This window comes from Cajanus cajan, chromosome 4 (genome assembly GCF_000230855.2).
Source record: "Cajanus cajan strain Asha chromosome 4, NIPB_CcT2T_4, whole genome shotgun sequence".
NCBI lineage: Eukaryota > Viridiplantae > Streptophyta > Magnoliopsida > Fabales > Fabaceae > Cajanus > Cajanus cajan.
In genome coordinates, this window is record NC_138520.1 from 10,282,648 (window position 1) to 10,290,561 (window position 7,914).

Sequence of the window (7,914 nt, forward strand, 5' to 3'; positions counted from 1 at the left end):
TACAGATAAATTTTATTGATTTAATATATTAAAGTTTAATTTTTTTAATATTCAGTCCATCCTCCAGGATTAGTTAATACATTATTCCATCTTCACCATTTATTTGCAGAAAGGAGCTAATAAAATATTGTAACTTTTCCGATTTGACAATGCAAAAATCAGTAAAGAATTGTATTTTAGGAATATGCGAGTTATGAGTATAGCAGTAACATGTACTCCATTGATTCATTAATATTAATTGAGAAGGAAAAAATAACAGTGATGATGTACTTAAAAGCAAAGATCAGTGGCCACCACACTTTTCCTTGAAGATGTAGATATCTCCATAGTTGTTAGTAGTTGCATTTATATATATGCTTCTTTATTTTTTTTTTCTTGCCAAAGTTTGCTATATCAGCTATTATGATTACCATCAATTCAACAAGTTTTCAACACAATTTTTTTTTTTACTACATAGATAGTTTCTACTAAGTGTAAATGTAGAGTGTGTAAGTATACTAGTTCAAGCCATCTAGTAATATATATATAGCTTTTTCTTTATGCATATGTGACTCCAACCAACGACCCCAAATAACTTTAATTTGATAATTATATTTATATATACCTTGTGGTGGCCCATGTCCCGTTTGCCATGCTTTTCCTCGTTATTTTCAGTGCTTCCTTTTCCTGAGAGGGGAGCCTGTAAAAGTCTCAGCTCTAAGCAATCTCTAGTCACTCCTCTTTGTCATAAAGCTACAGCCTCAGAACAAGACAACTTCCATCCCTCCAAAATCCCACCACCCTTTTCATTATTGTATTCTTATTATGACCTGTCTTTCATCTTTTTTCCCTTATTTACCTCTTTTCTTTATTTTAACTCTCTCTCTCTCTCTCATTCACTGTCCCCTCTTTTCCATTTATTATTTAGTGGTGTACTGATTGGGAACTCGAGTGCTTGCTTCTTGAACCTTGAGAAAGCAAGCAAGATAGGTAGACACACACAAGATGGAGCCTCTCTCATAAAGCTATATATAACTTATAACCTAAGTTCTATGTATCTCTTAATATCATCATATTTACCTTTCTTCTCTTGATATCATCAAGCACTTAGGTGCTTGGAGCTTTGGTTTCTTGTGAGAAATTTGTTGGATTTGAATCATCTTGTGAGAAGGAGGCTCGTTGTTCAAAAGGGAAAGGAGGGTGTCTGGAATGAAGTTTGATCCGAAATCATAGTCACTCAGTTTCATTTTTAACTTTGCTTGTTGTCAAAGAGAGGGAGAAAAAGAGAGAGAGAGATTTTTCATATGGGAAGGAAAGGGGTGTTTGGAATGAGGTTTGATCCAAGATCATCACATCATGCATATATCTTCTTCTTCTTCTTCTTCTTCTTCAATTTCCCTTTTATTTTCTTGATTTACCTTCATATATTTATTATCATCACTTCATGCATGGGATGGGACTGATCTCGGACCAGGCTTCATTCTTCACACCTAGCTTTCCTTGTAGAAGCAATCAACCATAACAAGACAAAGGTAATCCTTTTTTCTTCTCCAAATCATATGTCTATCTATCAGATCTAAGTAGATTGCTGGTTTCTCTGTCTTTTTATGTTCTACCTAGCCAAAAAAATTTAGGTACATATTCTTATTCTGTTTTTTATTTTTTGTCATCATCATCATTATTATTATTATTATTATTATTATTATTATTATTATTATTATTATTATTATTATTATTATTATTATTATTATTATTATTATTTGTTCTTGGTGCTTTTTGGAAGAGGACGGAGTATTATTGACTAAGGGAAATATTCTCAATATTTATTTTATGTATTTCTAAGGAGTAACAAATGCTTAGCATTTATGGAACCAAACATTAGATCAGCTAAATCTGTGGTCAAGTAATTAATTTGAGTCTTTAAGAGTGATTGATTTGGAATATTTTGTTACTTTTAGTCGTCTCACCAGTTATAAAAAATATCCAAAAAAAATAAAATAAAAATAAAACCCCTAATTAAAAAGCACTTCATTTCTGGAAACTCAAAGAGCCACACACAAGTGACAACACTATATATGATCTCAATGATCCGTTAAAAAAAGCTATATATTAGCACAACACCATATTCCATGTTTTGTGCAATAAGTATATAGTTAATGTCAAACTTACATCTAATCAAATATTAGTTGATTGATATATACCCACGCCCAACGCCGCCGCCATATATGTTCGGTCTTTATCACGTGGAGATGCTTAGCTACTACCTATTCTAAGAAGGAACCCTAGCTCAGTACTCTTGTGACTTTTTAGTACATGTCCATCTTTTGTATCAATGAAGCTCATTTCATATGATGAATGATATCATAAAGGTTGACATTCATTTTTGGGGAATTATTGCTACCATCCTGCTGCTTAATTATTTTCCCTCCATAGTTCAATATTGCCCCTGCTTTTCTTTCTATTAATCGTAGACAAAGAAAAGGTTAATTAACTTAATAAAGATCAATTTCTTCATTCTTAGATTGATTTCTCAACACCTTTTATCTGTGTTTGTGCATGCCTTAAATGTAGATCAGGTACCAAATTAACATTATTATTACACAAAAATACACACCATCTATCTTCATACATTGCTCTATGTTAATTAACAATCGATGCATAGTGAACTTTGCTATAGTCAGAACTGTATATATACTCTAGAGGTACAGTACGACTCATTTTATTATAGCATAGGGGCATATATATATATAGGGTACATGGAATCTAACTGTCTTCACGCTCTATGGTTGTGACTTGTGAGCGATATTCCGATTCCTTGGAATATATTATATAATATAGTTTTGGATTTGTTTTATGGAAAATGTTAGCAACTTAGATGCATGCTTGTTATGGATAAATTAATATTTTACTGAATTCTATGCATTTCTTTCTTGATTGGTACATTTATGAATAACATTATGTAGCCAAAATTTGTTCTTTAAGTGCGTAGCAAAAGCTACACACCACGTGACAAAGAACTATATCGCAAAGTTATGGCGCGAAGTGCGTTAAAAGCTCAAGACACTTATAAGATAGAGAGATCACATGGAAGTAGCATTGAGTTTATACACACAGTAGTTGAATTAATAGCATATATAGTATGTAAAACATAAACGTATTCTTCATTGCTACTTTTTTTTTTTTTTCTTTTTCATTTTCTGAAATTCTTGATTTCTACTTTTATGTACCTTTATTCCCCCCTATCTTACTGTCATGTAAGTATGGAAACATATTTTTCTTTTCTTTTTCACATAATGAGCTTTTATGGATTTTGCATGCCAGAAATTAAGAAAACGGTATGATATAAGAATAAAATATCACCTTACACTATTATGAAGTATATATCATCGTTAATTATTGTCATGTGAATTAATATTGGCTTAGGTTGATGCATGAGTTTGGATATAACTAATAAGTTTCAATATGATAGATTTTTATGCCTGAGGTTTTTCCTGAATATGGATTTTATTTTATTTACTAATAATAACAAGAAATATAATGACCCTAATCGACATAAATTAATTTTGTATAAAACATAGTGTTTATTATTATTTTTTTTATCAGAAAAAGGAATATTTTAAAAGGTACAAGGGTATACCAAAACTCATTTACAAGTTTTGAAAGTGTGTAGTCTTGTTAATTTCACCCCTGGTGACAATAGTGTGTATTTCGTATAATAGGAAGACTATTAAACATCAAAACGTTTTAAATAGTCCTTAGAATTTTTTTTATAAAAAAATCTATAATTTTTTTTGGTTCTTATTATTTTATTTTATTTTATTTTTATAATATTTGGTTCGTTTTGAATTAGCTAGCTAGTTTGTGAAAAAAAGTTGACAAGGACTAACATTAAATTTTCCATATATTATATAGATAATAAAAAATATAGTATAATAGAAATTAAAATAAAACACTAAAAAATTGTCATATAATGACACTAAAAAGTATTTTTATCTATATTATAAATATAATATATATTGATATATATTATTAAAGATATATATGTATAAGTCATAGTAATATTTAAATATGTTATTAAATCTTATTTAAAATTAACTCTAAAATTATATATATGTTAAATAAATTTATGCTTACATTACATATATATTGTATGTTACTGCATGTAATATATTTTGTAATGAAAACAAAAAGAATCAAAATGAAAGAAAAAAAAAAATCTTACAAAAGACAGTTTGATGAAAACAAAAATTATAAACTGAAAAAAGGTATATTGAGTGACACGGATGAATTAGAAAATCGATATACACGTAACGAGTCTCTGCAATAAAATTCATGATTTTCTTTCTCATAAAAGGACTCTCTTCTATGAAGGGAAGACTATTTCAAAAGGAGAGGAACCAAATCCAATCCAATCTATTTTCCATATCTAGCTAGCTATATACGTTTTATGATTAAAATGTTGCATTAGAATCAAGAGGCTCTAGTTCAATTGGTTGTGTAGTATTTGATTCCTATAAATTTAGACAAAACAGTAAAATTGTAAAAGTAGTATTTAGACATCTATAATAGTTAAGAGCAAGACGTCCATTCACGTTGAGAACCAAATGAGCTTTGAAGTGATGAATCTAATCCATTACTTGATGTAAGAACATTACAAGTGAGTGAATTTCACTCAAGTAATAAAAAGTATCGTATTCACAGACACTATTTTTATTTTATTATTGATTAATTGTGATTCAAGAATATAAATTAAAAAGAATAACAATTGGGAAGAAAAAAAAAAAAAGCAAGAGAGAAAGTAACAGTATCGCAAGTATATCAATTAGGGAAAATCAAAGGCAATGCAGTTCAAGAATGAGTTTTGCCCCCAATTACTTTTCGAGTTATGTTTGGGATGAGAATTCTAAAATTCTAAAGAATTTAAAATTTTGAAAATTTTAACTGAAATTCTTGTATTTTATTTTTTTTAATAAAGAAATTAAAATTTTCCATATAAAAAACTTTGTGTTTTGATAAAACAATTAAATTCTTCTTTTTTAAAATTATATGTTTTCGGGTGCAATTTTTAACCTTTTTTTTTCCTGCATGTAAATTTTATATATGAATAAAATATTTAAATTTATTTCATTTATATATTTTTTCTTAAATTAAATAATTCAATTTTTATTTATAATTTATATTATTCAAATAAAATAAATATTTTTTTTTATTTAACATGAAAAATATTAACATTATTGCTAATTAATTTAAATAATTATTATTTATTTATTTAACATTATTGTGAATCTTGAGTTTTTTTAATAAAATTCTAAATTATTTCTATAATTATTCTTAAGATATTCATCAATATTTATAAATGAAAAATATAAAACCATTTAATTTTTATGTAATAAAAATATCTAATAAATAGTAATGAAAGTTTTCAAGTTATATACAATATTTATTAATCATTCAATTTTTAAACACATCCAAAAGAGTGGGTTTTCTTTTTCAAAAAGTTAGGTGGATTTTAGAATTCCTTGTTTTTGAGAGAAAATTTAGAATTCTAAGTTTTTAGTTAATAGTAAATGACGTTTAAAAATACTGAATTTTAATTTTCCTTAATAGAGTATCTAAACAAAATATTTTAAGAGGAAAAATTTAAAATTCTCTCAAAAAATTTACTTTCGTCACATAAATTATTTTATCTAAATACACTACCTGTAACACCCCAATTTTTATTTCACTTTTTATTTATTTTAATAGAGGGTATTTTGGTAATTTTATAAAGGTGATAGGGGTGATTTAGTAGCTTGGAACGGGCTGTTCCGGAATTGGAACGGGCCGTTCCAAACTACTAAAAGGTATATGATTTAGTAGCTCGGAACGGGCCGTTCTCAAGGTAGAACGGGCCGTTCTCAAGGTAGAACGGGCCGTTCTCAAGGTAGAACGGGCCGTTCTCAAGGTAGAACGGGCCGTTCTAGACTATTAAATATGCCTTTAACCCTAAATGAGAACGGGCCTGGAACGGGGCGTTCCCAAAATTATGGCCGTTGGGGGTAATTAATGCACACCAGAACGGGCCCTTCTGGTTTTGGAACGGGCCGTTCTGGATGTGATTTTTGGCCACGTTTTAAGGGTCCGGAACGGGCCGTTCCGGCGTAAAAAGCCTATAAATAGAGCTGTTTGCCACTCCCAAAAAGCACACCTCTCATTTCTGATTTCTTTTCTTCTGCTCTCTCTTCTTTCCTCTACTTTCTGCTTCAGACCGAGGGGAACCCAGCGAGGGAGATCAACCAGATCTAGTCTAGATTCAGCTTCTTCATATCCAGGTACGGGGGAAAAGAGAATTATTTATATATAGAGTTACATGAGGGAATTGGGTAGAGGAAGAACCCCTTAGAATTATGAGCAATTTTAGAAATATTTCTGTTTGAAGAATTATTGGCATTATTTGATTCTGTATATATTTAGGACAATAAATATATAATTTGTTTGTAAAAATGATGCTCTAGGAGGGAGAACGAAATTATAGAAAAGTGCCTGTAGGTTAGGTTTTGGAAAAATTGGATTATTTCTGTTTGAGGAATTAATTATACCATTAGATTCCGTATGTGTTGAGGATTAGAAATATATATTTAAATCGTAAGAATGATGATCTGGGAGAGAGAACGAAATTGTAGAAAAGTGCCTGTGAGCTAGGTTTTGGAATAATTAGGGGTTTTACTGTTTATATTGAAATTATATTAAATTGGTAATTCCGTTGTTTATTATATTAATTTATGAATATCATTGTTATATTATTTGATAAAAATTGATGATTTAAATGTGAATTACTTGATACGTGTGAAACCCATTATTTTGGACATATCTGATATATGTATGAAATTGAATTATGAGATGTTGTGTGGAATGTGAATGAGATATGGTTGTGGTTCTTCACACCTATGACCAGGGGTGAGCACGGCCCGAGATTGTTACATGAGTATCGTGACCTTGGTTAACATGTCAGGGGTGAGCACGACCCTAGGTTAGGGGTAACGTGACCTTGGCACAATGTTATATCAGGGGTGAGCACGGCTCTGGATTGTTACGTGGGTATCGTGACCTTGGTTAACATGTCAGGGGTGAGCACGACCCTAGGATAGGGATAACGTGACCTTGGCACAGTGTTATATCAGGGGTGAGCACGGCCCGAGATTGTTAAATGGGTAGCATGACCTTGGCATAGTGTGAAGTGCAAGATTTGTGATGATTGGTTTGATTGAGAATTATGACGTGATGACAATGCATGATTGATTGAAATACGATATGTTGAAATATTTACGAATATTAAATAATATATTGTGTTTTCTTATGTGCTATATATATAGATGTTTCCTTTTCTCACCGTGCGATTTGTGGATATTTTAGGTGAGGAAGATCTGGTTACGAGTGATATCTAGAATGCCAACGGTTGAATTGTCGGGATGCTCTGATATTGTGACATCGGGGCCAAAAAGGATTTTTAGAACATAGGTTTTTATTGTAAATGTTATTTTGAAAATAATTTGAAAACTCTTGCGTTTCATTTTTTGTTATTGTGGTTATTGAAGGATAATTTTTAAGATTCTCATGTGAACCCTTTTACCGAAATTGAAAAAATTTATTTATAAGTTTTTATTATTACAATATATATGTTGGGGTAGTAAGGGTGTCACACTACCAATAAATTTATTGTTGTCATTATCTGTATTTGGATTGATTCATACTTAAACTGACCTAATTTAAACTTGTCTTTGGATGATAAATCTTAAAATTTTAAATTTTTTTAATTTAAATTATTTTGATTTAAAATTTTCTTTGTGATTATTAAACAATTTGTCCATATAAATCAATTCTAAGTTCTAAATTTGAAGAGAACAAAATTACTATAGTATACAAAATGTATTTTTAAATAAATTTTATTTAATGAAG

The 7,914-nt window shown here is 29.7% G+C and overlaps 1 long non-coding RNA gene across 1 annotated transcript; it reads left to right on the plus strand.

The window, feature by feature from the left end:
- Nucleotides 1–380: 380 nt before the first annotated feature.
- Nucleotides 381–7,526, plus strand: LOC145956695 (uncharacterized). Its single transcript, XR_014432932.1, has 2 exons — nt 381–1,511; nt 7,372–7,526. It is a non-coding gene; the product is annotated as an uncharacterized LOC145956695 (long non-coding RNA).
- Nucleotides 7,527–7,914: the final 388 nt, after the last annotated feature.